The 13,117-nt window shown below is 39.0% G+C and overlaps 1 protein-coding gene across 1 annotated transcript in view; it reads left to right on the top strand.

Moving 5' to 3' along the window:
• The window catches only part of LOC136877404 (DNA-directed RNA polymerase II subunit RPB2), a 247,864-nt gene that overhangs the window by 152,373 nt on the left and 82,374 nt on the right, over positions 1–13,117 (top strand). The window lies entirely within an intron of this gene.

The following is a 13,117-nucleotide window of genomic DNA, read 5'->3' as shown; positions in this document are numbered from 1 at the left end:
TGTGCCAATTCATACATTGGGCAAACAGGACGTAATTTCTTAGTAAGATACCAGGAACATATTAATGCTGAGAAACATAGGAAATACTCGGCCATACGCCTCCATATGACTGAATGTCTTTCTGTTAGGTCATCAGCGCAGAGGCTGGTTGGATCCTCAAATAGCACCACCAAAGGTTGTGCGGTTATAAGGAAAACTCAAAAATGAATGGCAGCACCAAAATGAAGCGTACTAGGCAAGACGGGGAGTGAGGTGGTTTCCCATTGCTTTCCTCACTGGGTCAGAAAGTGCTATTGCAGCACGACTGACCCTATGAGCAACACCTTTCATAACACTCAGATGCACTCGTCATGCTCTGAATGTCATTACTCAGCATCACCCATACCCCAGCAGCTTCCATTTTACCACAACCATTGATGAGACTGGGACTTCGGTGAAAGCTACACTTTACTCTGGCCTGTGCAAAGAGATGGATACAAAATTACTGTATCCATCAAGAAATGGCAGCAGGGAAAATGACTGATTATAAACATAATTTTACGGCAATAGAAAGGTACTTGATCATTCTGTAAATGTTAAACAAATATAAATGAATGCATATTTTGGAGAATATCTATATTGAGATTGATCAGAAACAAAACCCCTGCCAGAACATTAATGAAATAACGGAGAATATCAATATATTGCTAGAAGAGTCTACCAAATTAGACTCGTCTGGAAAAGCCATCCAAAAGGATCTGGAAAAACATCCAACACACCTCCTTTCAGTTAGCTCCACCCTACACAACATTCCCCCTGCTTCCCCTGCTTCCCCCACTTCCCCTACCTCTCCTTCCACTTTCCCTCGCCTACTGCACGCTCCTCACACACACATAGAACTCAGTCAGTTGACGGCACAGCGTAAAGGAGGACACTAAATACAATACGACCGACTGTGAGGGAAAACAATTTCATATGTACTTTTATATGTCACTAACAGACATTCTTAAAATATCTCCCTCCTTACTTAATTTCTTCTTGTTTCAGACACATTTTAACAGTCTAACTCCAAAACTCAACTTCAACTACAGTTATATACAAGAGTTCCCCTGACAACCATATTCTAAGAAAATCTTTTATATTACTAATTTTATCTTCAAGATTAACAAGTATACATGTCTCCAGCATAAAGAATACCCCTTACGCCAATTTTACTTTGTTACTTGGACACCGACTTGTTGGAAATTTTAACCCAACGTGAATGAACTTTTTACTACATCACCATAATCATTGCATGTGTTTTAATTGTCTTGCCATTTTTGTTTATTCTTTTAGCTGACAATGTTCCATAATGGGAACAAAACATGTTCTATCTATTTAGTATATACCTAGAGATTAAGCTAGATGATGTCATGTAAACAATAAAACTGTTATAAGAAATTGACAAGTATTGGAATGTGGGAATCTCCTCACAACTTAACCTTAGCTTGTTTCACATGGCGACATCTTCGGTCACTGGGTATTTGCAAACCACTTGCGAAGCATACCGATCCCAAGGTGTCCGTGGATGAATTAAATACATATTTCTCCCCAGTACGTCTCGCTCCTGACACACCAGCTGTACAAAACACCATTGACAACAATTATATTAAAGCAACAATCTCCAGTCCGTCCTTCATTTGAATTTGATATTGTTACAGAACATGAAGTAAGAAGGGAAAGGAAATTATGTCAAATCTCACGCAACTCGAGCTGATGAAATTCCTATTTCCTTCATGACCTACGTAATTGACATAATATTGCCCATTATTGCACATTTATTTAATACCTGCCTGGCTTCAGGCAATATCCCAATGAAATGGAAAGATGCACTCATTGTGCCAGTTCCAGAAATCTCACCTGCCAGCAATACATCTGACTACCGACCTGTCTGCATTCTCACAGCTCTTTCTAAGGTTCTGGAGAAGATAATGCTTAAACAAATAATTAAATACTTAAAAAAAAATTTCTGCACTTAATCCCTTACACTCTGGTTTTAAGAAAGGACACAATACTGCAACAACACTAATAGAAATTACGGATGACATTAGATGGGGAATGGGCGAACGAAAAGTGACTATACTTATCCTTCTAGACTTCAGCAGTGCGTTTGATACTGTAAATACAGTATAGACATATTGTTAGCTAAGTTACAAAAACTTCACGACTCATTCTGCTATTGACCTCTTGGGCTCATATCTAAAAAATAGACGACAGTGTGTCATATCAGACACGGCGACTACTGAATGGAGGACTTAGCTATTTGGCATTCTCCAAGGGTCTACTGTATTCTTGGACCTCTTTTATTCTTAATATAAAGTAATGACATTTCTTCTCAGTTGAATGGCTGCAACTATCATCTTTATGCTGACGATCTTCAGATATACTCACACTTTAAAGTTTCCAACATTGGCAATGAAATCCTCCAAATTAACTTTACTAAATTCAATTAGCTTGTTTGCAAAAGAGAACTGCGTATTAATTAACCTGAAGAAAACGCAAGCAATCATTATAGGACAGTCTAGGCTTTTAATTGCACTAAACATCACACAACTGCCTGCTCTGACGCTCTGTGGTGAAGCTATACCTTTTCAGAAGTCTGTAAAAAACTTATGCGTCATGAAGGACACCTTAAACTGGAATGACCACATAACATGTGTCTGCAGAAAGGTATCTGCACCTCTTCACCTCCTAAAAATGAAACAATCCATTCTTCCACATAGTATTTCTCTTCTTTATCCTTTCCCTTTTCCAGATTCTCTCTGTGTAGGGTAGTGTACTAAAGCCCTCCACCTTACTCAATCTTACCACCACTACTCTTCTAGTACTTTATTGCTATAGACTCATCTATTTGCAGTCCAGTCCACAACAGAGCTCCTCCGTCTCATTCTAGGCTGTCCCTTAGGCTTGTTTCACACCTACACGGCTGCCGGGTAACCGGTGCCGGGTATACGGTTGTCAGGGCGAGAAGTGTACGAGACATTTCAAACTTGGCCGGTAAAAGTCGTTGCCGTATAATCGGCACCCGGCTGCCGTGCTATTGTAGTAGGAAGCCGGCAGCCCCCACTGTACCGGCCGGCTGCCGGGCGAACAAAACCAGATTGGGAGGGTAGTGGGGGCTGTGAGTCAGTAGAAGTTTACATATCTAGCCAGCATGGCAGCTGTCTACAGTTTTCTCGAGTGTTGTGTTTCCTTGTTTTTACGCTCTAGTGTATTAGGCTTACGTATTTGTTCTTATGGCGGAAATTGACACAGAAAGTTTGCACACTCGTCCTAAAATAGTTGAAAAATTTGTCGCTGTCATTTGCTAAGTCTTCAAAAAGTATAAAGAATGCCCCAACTCGTCTCTTCTCATATTTTGACTGGGTGCACCCATAGCAGTCTGTTTTTTTCCTTCTCTTCAAACGCCTATACAAGACCACAAACGCTAGTAATTTATTGCGATCCATTCTAACCCGCGATGTGTACCCGTGTTCTTGCCGGGTATATGTGAAAAGGATTCCCATTCTTGCCGGAGCCGGCTACTGGTTACCCGGCAGCCGGGTAGGTGTGAAACAAGCCTTAGGCCTCTTTGCAGTCTCTGTATCCATGAATGTTCTCCTTGGTATTCTGTCTCCTGGTATTCTCATTATGTGTCCAAACCATTTCAGCTTTGCTATATCAATCTCTTCTTGTTTACACACTCCCACGCTTCTCCTTATTTCCCCATTTTGTATTCTATCTGGTCTTTCCCTGTATACTCCTCAAGAACCTCATTTCAGCTGTTTGTGTCTTACTCGGTTCCGCTTAGTCAATATCCAGGCTGCTGGAGCATCGGTCAGTATAGGTTTATAATAGGATGAGTATAAAATCTTGCACTTCATTGGCACATCTTTGTTCCATACAATGTCTCTGAGACACTGGTAGAAACTTGCAGACTACTGTATTCTTAAATCAATTTCTCCATCCAAATTTCCATCTTGTGACGACATGCTGCCAAAATATTTAAAAATTGTCACTACTTCAAGAGGTTCATTTCCTATTCTTATCACTCCCCTGGATTTTCTGTTATCTCTCATCATGATGAAAGTATTGCTTTTTGCAGGACTTATCTTCATTCCAAAATTTCTTATCTCCTCATTCCATAAATATACTTGTGTCTGTACTTCCTCTTCATTATCTCCCCAAACTGCAGTGTCATCAGCAAAGAGCATAGACTTTACTTGCTCACCCATCACCTTCTCCTTGACATTATGTAGAATACTATTCATGATTATTATGAAGAGTAAAGGAGACAGTACACTTCCCTGTCTTAAACTTGTCTTAACTCTGAACCATTCAAGTTGACCCACTTTGGTTCTAACACAGCTTTTGCAATTTTGATACAATGCTATTACCATCTGCATTGGTTCATTCCCAATCTGTGCCTCTGTCAATATTTTCCATACCAAATTCCTTGGGACACTGTCATATGCCTTTTCAGCACCTAGAGATGTTACTACCATGTCCTTCCCATATTCCCAATACCTATCCATCATTTGATGCAATGTAAATATTGGGTCAAATGTGGACCTGCCTCTTCTGAATCCATACTGCAGTTCTGCCAATTTTTCCTCTGCTCTGTCTCTTATTCGTTTATCCAAGATTCTTTCAAGGATTCTAGCTGTATGAGGTATCAGTGTCACTCCTCTGTAATTTTCACATTGCTTCCTGTCTCCTTTCTTGAAAATTGGTATAATGACCCCTTTTGTCCACTGTTTTGGAACAGTCTTTTCTCTCCATACCACTCTGAAGAGTCTATACAGCTACTGAAGGCCAGTTGCTCCTGCTGCTATTATAATTTCTATGGTGACTTTGTCAATTCCAGCTGCCTTGCCTCATTTCATCCTTTTAGTGGCCCACTCAATCTCTGTCACGGATACCTCGTTTTCCTTATCTTCCATCTGCACTAAATCTGGTTCTTCGATTTCTCCTTCTACCGAGGTATTTTGCACGTTGTAAAGCTGTTCAAAGTATTTTCCCCACCTTTGCAATATATCCTGCTTCTGTGTCACCACTTCGTCCTGTTCATTTCTAAAGAAGTTAGCACCTTCACTTGGGTTTTTCTTCTTTTTTACCCACTGGAATAAGATCTTTTTGCTTCCAGTTGTATCTTCTTTCAGAGATTCAGTAAATTTTTGCCAGCATTTTGTTTTCTCTTCTTGAACCACCTTGAAGCACTGCTTCTTGCAGTGCCTGTATTCTGTTTTGCATTCTGTTGTTCTGATTCTCAGCCATTTTTTCCAAGCTTGTTTCTTCCATTTACCTATATCTTTTACTCTGTCATTCCACCAGGGCATTTCTTGATCTTTCTTCCTTCCACAGGTCTTTGCTACAGACTCCACAATGACTGTTTTAAAGTACACCCATTCTTTTTTGACCCTTCCAATGTCTTCCGTGGGTATGCTTGTTTTAATGTGTGTCTGGAACTCCTCATTTATTTCCTTCTCCTGCAATTTCCACACCCTTAGCTTTCTCTGCCTAATCTGTCATCTTTTGTATCTTTCCCATCTTTAACTTAGCTATCACAAGTCTGTGATCTCCTTCAAAAGATTCACTTGGGAGGGCTGTTACATCTACCAACATTTTCCTGTTACCTTTCTTGACCAAAATGTAATCTATCAGAGTTTTGATTTTGTTATCCCAGCCATATCTTGTTATCATTTGACTTTTTCTTTTGAAATCATTTATTAACCAATGATCATCTCATTTCTTCTACAAAAGTCTACCAAAATATTTCCAGCCTTGTTTCTCTTCCCATATCCAAATGGTCCTATAATCTCTTCATCTCCTATATCTTGTTATCTTTTGACTGTTTTTCTTTTGAAACCATATGTTACCAGTGATCATCTCATTTCTTCTACAAAAATCTACCAAAATATTTCCAGCCTTGTTTCTCTTCCCATATCCAAATGGTCCTACAATCTCTTCATCTCCTTTTCTTTCCTGACCTACTTGGGCATTCATATCTCCTATGATCACAACTTTTTTGTCCTGTACATGGCTTTCCAGATATTAATGGTATTCCTCTAGATCCATATCTGTATTTCCTGTTTGTGGAGCATACTCTTGAATTATGTCTGTAACACCAGTTTCACGTCTCAGTCTGACTTAATCAACATGTCGTTTATTTTTCCCACCAATTCTAGGTATTCCTTTAGGTCTTTTCTAATTATGAGACCTACACCATTTTTGCCTTCTCTTCCTCCTCTATCGTATAAGGTGTATCCTTTCTTTAGTTTCCTCTCACCTTTTCCTTTCCATTTGGTCCCACTGATTCCCCCCAAAAATGTACAATTTCTTCCACTTTCCCTGTTCGTGTCAATACATTGATGGTCGCTATCTTGATGTATTTGATTGCTGGTTGTCCATTTCTCACATTTCACTCAGCATCACAAGAACTGCATGTCGCTTGTGGGGAATGCCCTAGCATTTTGCACGTCGCTTGTGGGAAACGCCCTAGCATTTTCCAGGGCTTCAGTACACTTGTCATCATATTATAGGCTTTTATTATGATGGGTTCGCTACTCCCAAAGGCATTTTAGAGCTACTGCCCGCCGAAACTTGTAGGCCACTCCTAACATGGAGAACAGATGCCTCTTGTAGCCGCTCCTCTGGAGTACAGACGCTACAGTTGGTATGGGGTTTCAGTTTCATTTCCTCCACTGAGGCCCCATTTCCCTTCTACAAGGACTCCTCCGCCCATAGCCGTTGGTCCTTATAGTGGGTCAGGCTATTAACTGCCACCCAACACTTGGCGTGGAGACACTGGCTGTATGGTTTACTCCATTACCAAAGTAGATTTAGCTGGCCATATTTCCACATAGTATGAAAATAAAACTTATTCAAACTCTCATTTTTCCAATCATTCATTATTGTGATATTGTACTAACCGATTCAACTGTAGAACAAACAATGAAACTTCAAAGGGCAATGAACTCTTGCATACGATTTATGTTTTCTTTGAACTTGAGGATATATATTTCCCCTTATGAGAAGCTATCCTGACTGAAAATCGATAAACTAAGAAACCTACATACTGTGATGCTAATTTTTCAACTTCTGATCAAATCTACACCTGAATACCTATCCTTGCAGTTTAACTGCCTCTCATTTATCCATGGACATAATACCAGATCGACTTCTACCCTTATGATACCTGTTAATCATTCATCTGTATACAGCCACTCATTCCAGGTGTCTGGAGCAAGGCTATGGAACACTCCTCCTGTCAGTATACGTAATATCACTTTAATAGCCTCATTTAAACAATCTTGTTGAGATTTCCTCTTAAATACGTGAACAGCTTGTCTGAATGTTAATGTGAATGATAACAAGTAAGATTTAGAGCTATTAGGTGATGTAGATAGATAATATTAACTCATCGCGGACAGTGGATGGTGTAAGACGTTTAAGCTTGCTCCTATGCTGCAGGCTGTGGATGGCGTAAGGCGTTTAATGTTCCGTGCGAAGCAATGCTGTTCACGTTCGTCATCTATGCATTCTTACACCTTAGTCAGCGTTATTGGTTGTAACAGGAAGTTGGTTGACCTTGTTGAGATAACCCTCACGTTGAGTGGGCTCATGTTTATCTCAGCTGTTTTAGAAGGAAAATCTCAGCACTTTCTTGCGCGTCAAGTCGGTACTTGAGATTCCAATGCAGTGCGTGTCGTTCTTACCGAGTGTAGTATAATGGCTTATAAAACAAAGTTTCTTATGGAAGAAGAACTGTTAGATATTGTTCACAATGATAATTCTGGTGATGAACTTATTCCTGAAATAGACTCAGATAGTGAAAGTGAGAGTGACGAGGAAATTCCGATTCCCGAATGCGATAGGCGTGTAGAAGAAAGTGAAGTGCCTGATACAAATCGTCCTAGTTATTGTCAATCTGTTCCACCATTTACAGGAAATTCAGGTCTAAATATTCAAATAGAAAATGAGCAGGATATTATGGGTTACGTGAATATTTCATGAATGATGAATTTTATCAGTATGTGTGTGAGCAGATGAATCTATACACAAGTCAAGTGATAAGTGCGGCTCCCTGGCCTTTCACAAAGAATTTGATTACGCACTCCTGGAAACCAATTGATGTCTCTGAGTTGAAAAAGTTTTTAGGGTTGATGTTCATCACAGGTATAGTCCAAAAGCCTGATATAAAAATGTACTGGACCCTGTTTTTCAGACTCCAATGTTTTCTAAAACAATGTCCTGAATATGCTTCCTTCATATTTTTTTCATTTCTTCACTTCAGTGACAGTAATCATTATACCGATAGTACAGATAGGCTGTATGAAATTAGACCTATTTTGGAAATATTGAGCAATAAATTTTCAACCATATACACTCCAGGCAAAAAGATTGCATTGGATGAGGGGATGCTAGCTTGGTGAGAACGTTTGAAATTGAACACTTTTTTTTTACTTTTTAATATTGAAAAAAAAAAAAAAGCCTGTTTGCAACGCACCATTTGTAACAGTTGTTCAGATCGGTTTGCAATTCCATAGCATCATCATACCCAGTAATTTGCTTATAAATGTTTAGGTCATCAGCAAAGAGTAAGCACTTTGAATATTTTATTACTTTCGGTAAGTCATTTATAAAATAATATTAAAAAGAACAATGGACCAATGTTTGAGCCCTGAGGAACTCCAGAATTAACTTTGAACTGGAATGAAGTATTTTGTGCATAAGATACAAATTGTTTTCTGTCTGACAGATATGAGGAAATTAATTTTAAAAACTCAGAAGATAAACCATGGTAATTTACTCAAAAGTAGGGTAAGTAAGGTAACTCTGTGATACTAAGTTTTTTTATATTGTGTACTGAAATTTTTTCACAGGGATGATCACTCTTCAGTTGAAAGAGGGATAGTTTTGGAGCACATTGTGGTTAAATTTTGAAAAACACCCAATCTTTAATACCAAGAATTTATTTACAAAATTTACAGTTGAAATTTGGTAATACCGTGATAGGGTTCAAGTAACTACGTGACAATAAATTGTTCACAAAGGACTGTGCTTTTTCATAATAGAAACATGTTTGTGATATAAAATAGGTTTATATATCCATTTTAAGTATCCTTCAGTTTCCTATGTTGCAGTTAAGATTTGCTACGGTGTAGGGCTTAAATATTTTAAAACAAAAATGACAAAACAAATCCCAGTTCTAGTTACTGTTGCAGAAATCTCACACCCACCGCACATAAAATACACTTTGTCTATCACTTCGCCACTTTTCATTATCACTTTTTGACACTTTTCATGGTACCAAACATGACAAAACTGGCATTCAATCCACTTGGCCCCATTTTCCTTCCTGACGTCATCTGCATAAAAACCTCAACATGCCCCACAGTTGTCGTTTAACATATTTTTAACACTAGAACCGCCGGAACATATTGTATACCTAGAACCGCCGATGCGGTCATTTTGACCGCTGTATTGGAATTATTATTTTTATTCTAAATACGTATAGTAACTCATTGTCATACTTTCAAACATGTGTTACTAAGTTTATAAAACATTAATTATGGGATCTAAAGCAGAAAAGAAACAAATTATTTCATTGTATTGCAAATGTAATATTTTCCTAATTTATTACAAACACAGATATTTTTCTCTAAAACACACTTATCTAATAAACAAACATTGCTTTTACTTCAAATTCTTTTAGTATAAACTGTAACATAGTTATTACACATTAACAGAAAAGAAAATTATTGTAATATTTTATTTAGTGTAATTTATGACCTGAAACATGTTTGCCAAATCCACGTACCACACCATATTTTTGAAATACTGTCTTTCTTTTCCTTTAGTGTATTTGCACACGCTGATGCAATTCTGCATCTTTAGAAGCAGGAACTACATACCACGACCTTAGTTATGTCCTTTGAGCAAGAACCACACACTCGCTGTTTACACTTTCTGCAAGTAAAGTTTGTCTTATTCCTGCATTTCTTCATTTGGCATTGCCTCCTCTGTACATTTCCTTCCACAGGCTCCCTAAATTCGGGTTCTCTTTCCACATACTTAGGTTTTGATTCCATGTACTCCATACGAAGCTCCTCTGCTAGCTTCAGGATGTAATTTCGGCGACTGATCTTCTTCCTGGTCACTTTTTTAAAATGATCCAGGAATTGATAGCTGCCAAGTCAAGAATATTATGAAATACATGAACAGGCCATCTTCGGGTAGCGGATCGAACAGTATATTTTCTTCCCATTTGATCCACTACGTCCACACCATGTTTTGTATTGTTGTAGAAGTCTACTGTTTCGGGAATTCTTTCGGGATTAGCTGGAAGTTCAACTTCTGAGTGCAAAGTACTGTATAGAAGGACGTTCTTGTTTCATTTACCTTGATAAACAGTAAGTGTGTCATTGGAATGTTTCAGGAGAGTTAAGTCGTAAAGACTAGCTTTCATAGCCTTCACAGCTTTAGGTATTTCTCTCCTTGATCGGATCGTCTAATGGTTCCAACAATACTCGTACCATTACTTTTCAGCTTCTTACCAAGTTTCACTGTTGTAAAAAAGTTGTCTGTAGTCACGTTTCGCCCCTTCTTTTGAAATGGTTCCATCAACTTCATTACTACACTTTTGGGAAGAGTCTCGTCACGTCCTCTGAGATCGTCTTTTCCTAGGTAAGGAAACCCATTGCACAGAAACTTTGAGTCAACGTCCACAAGAAGCCAAAACTTAATTCCAAATTTATCTGGTTTGTTCGGCATGTACTGTAAGAATGGGCACCTTGTTTTGCTTGGGAAAAGCTGCTCATCAGCCATCAGATTTTCACCTGGAATATAGGTCAATTGACAATTTTCAATGAATTTGTTCCATACTTTTGATACTAACGCAAATTTATCAGTCTTCAAACATTCTGATCTTGTAGTTCTGACGTCAAAACGCAAAAATCTTTGAATTTCTTGAAAACAATTCCTCCCCATTGTTTCACTGAAGAATGGTGGCCCCCACTTTTTAGACCAGAGTTCATCAAGTTCAGTGTTACTGGCTCCAAGAACACCACGAGCATACACTAAGGCAATGAATGCCTCCAGTTTTTCTAAACTTACCCTCCACAATTCATTACCTAGAATACGTTTTGCTTCCGTTTCCGTACAGTGTTTGATGTGTTTCAATATAGATTCATCAATAAAAAGACGCCATGCACTCGCTACACTGTCGTCAGAAACACGCCGCTTTGAATATGGAGTAGGTCCTGGATTTTCTTTCAAGATGTTGTGACAAGCCATCCTGCCAGGTGTAGTCTTCCCAAACTCTCCTACAGTCCACTCCGTGATGCCGTCTGTACCTAGTAACGTATTACTTGTTCCTGGGAGGCTTGTGTTGATTCGTCCCCTCTTATTTCCAGCTTTTCGTACTACATTTTCTGCTGCTGTAATAGAACAATTGATAACTTTCAGTTCTCGGCCTATACCAGGCGTAATTGCAGTCTAAATGTTGAATTTCAATACCAAAGTTGAAATGTTGACATCAAGATAACGTATATCATTATTGTAACTTACCTGGTTCAACAATTTGGTATTCAGCATCATCTGAATCACTGCTTTCAGAATGGACACTTGGTTGGTAGTAATCTTCGTCCGCAGCTTCTTCTCGTAGGTCCTCTACATCTGGGTCACATTCAACTTCAGACATATCATCTGGAATGTTATGCAGTTGGGTGAGTAATTCTTCATCGGTAAGGAACGGTGGTCTACGAGCCATGGTCTGTGACAAACTGACGAAGCTGTGGCTCCAGACTGCTGAGAGAGATTAGTGGACATTTGTCCCAAGGTTGTGATTGGCTCACGGAGAGAGGAGGGGTGAGGGAGGCCTTGAAGGGGATTGTGAGAGCGGAAGAATGTTCGCTACTCTCAGAGGAGAGTGACCCATTAGCCCTCGTAGCCGCCTTTCAATAAATGAATAAAGAGGAAATTGAACAATGGCCGTGCATAGACTATCAGAGTTTCATTGTTGTGCTTACATTATTGCAGGGAGAATAATTATAAACAAATTTTATCTCAACCAGAGGAATAAGCACATGTTCTAACACATTTTATTATGATAATCAATACAGCGGTCAAAATGACCGCTCCGGCGGTTCTAGGTATACTCGTTACCTACGTCCTATCCAATGACGCAGATTCTGACCGGTAATCAGGAAAAGTTACTGAAGCTCTTTACAATAGGACAAAAAATGTGGTCAAAATAAGGCTTTGAAAATGTGTAGCGGCATGGATTTCAGCTTGGGCCCAGTTGTGGATTTCATTCCTGACATTGATGGCCTGTTCTGGCTTGGTTAGCCTGGTTGGTTGTAAGTTCGAAGCCGAAAGATTGCATTGTTGTAACATAATTTACTATTTAATTTCTTTTTTTTTCTTTGCTAGTTGCTTTACGTCGCACTGACACAGATAGGTGTTATGGCGACGATATTTAATTTCTAGCTCAGATGGACTGACAAGGGGCTTTCCAATTTTAGCAGTGGTGGCACACAGGGGATCAGCTAAGAATTTAACACAATAATCCTTGAGCGTGCTACATGGGATTCCAAATTGTTCCCTAGCTTTGTAAACTGTCCAGCCTTCCTCCTTAACCAGATGCAGCGCTTCTTTCATGCTTACAGACATGTAGGAGTGAGCCGCTTTACTCTACTTGGGCGCCATCACCACATGCAAAACCTAAGAAAAACTATAATCTTATTAAGCTCATTGACCTCTACCCTGTAGCATGATTTGTTTGTGATTTTTATATCTAAATTATTAGTATCTGATCTGTAACTCTAGTTCATATTGAACATTCACATTAAAACTTAGTAATGTATTAAATTGCACAACACTGCTTTCACTGCAAATAAATGGTGTGTTGACACTTCAAGTACTCACAAAGGACTCTGTAAAATCTCACACAGGCACCTACAGATGGTGTTAGCTACCTTGTAGGAGTCCTGCATTATTCTGCCATCTGGTGATGGAGTTTGGAGACATTCAGATTTCAAGCTACGTCGTGATATAGGAAATTCTTGATATCACAGAGTTATCTTACCTTACCTTACCTTACCCTATACCATGATCA

Source organism: Anabrus simplex, chromosome 7 (genome assembly GCF_040414725.1).
Source record: "Anabrus simplex isolate iqAnaSimp1 chromosome 7, ASM4041472v1, whole genome shotgun sequence".
NCBI classification, from domain to species: domain Eukaryota; kingdom Metazoa; phylum Arthropoda; class Insecta; order Orthoptera; family Tettigoniidae; genus Anabrus; species Anabrus simplex.
Note: the sequence above shows the minus strand (reverse complement) of the source record. Positions and strands in the feature narration are given on the sequence as shown.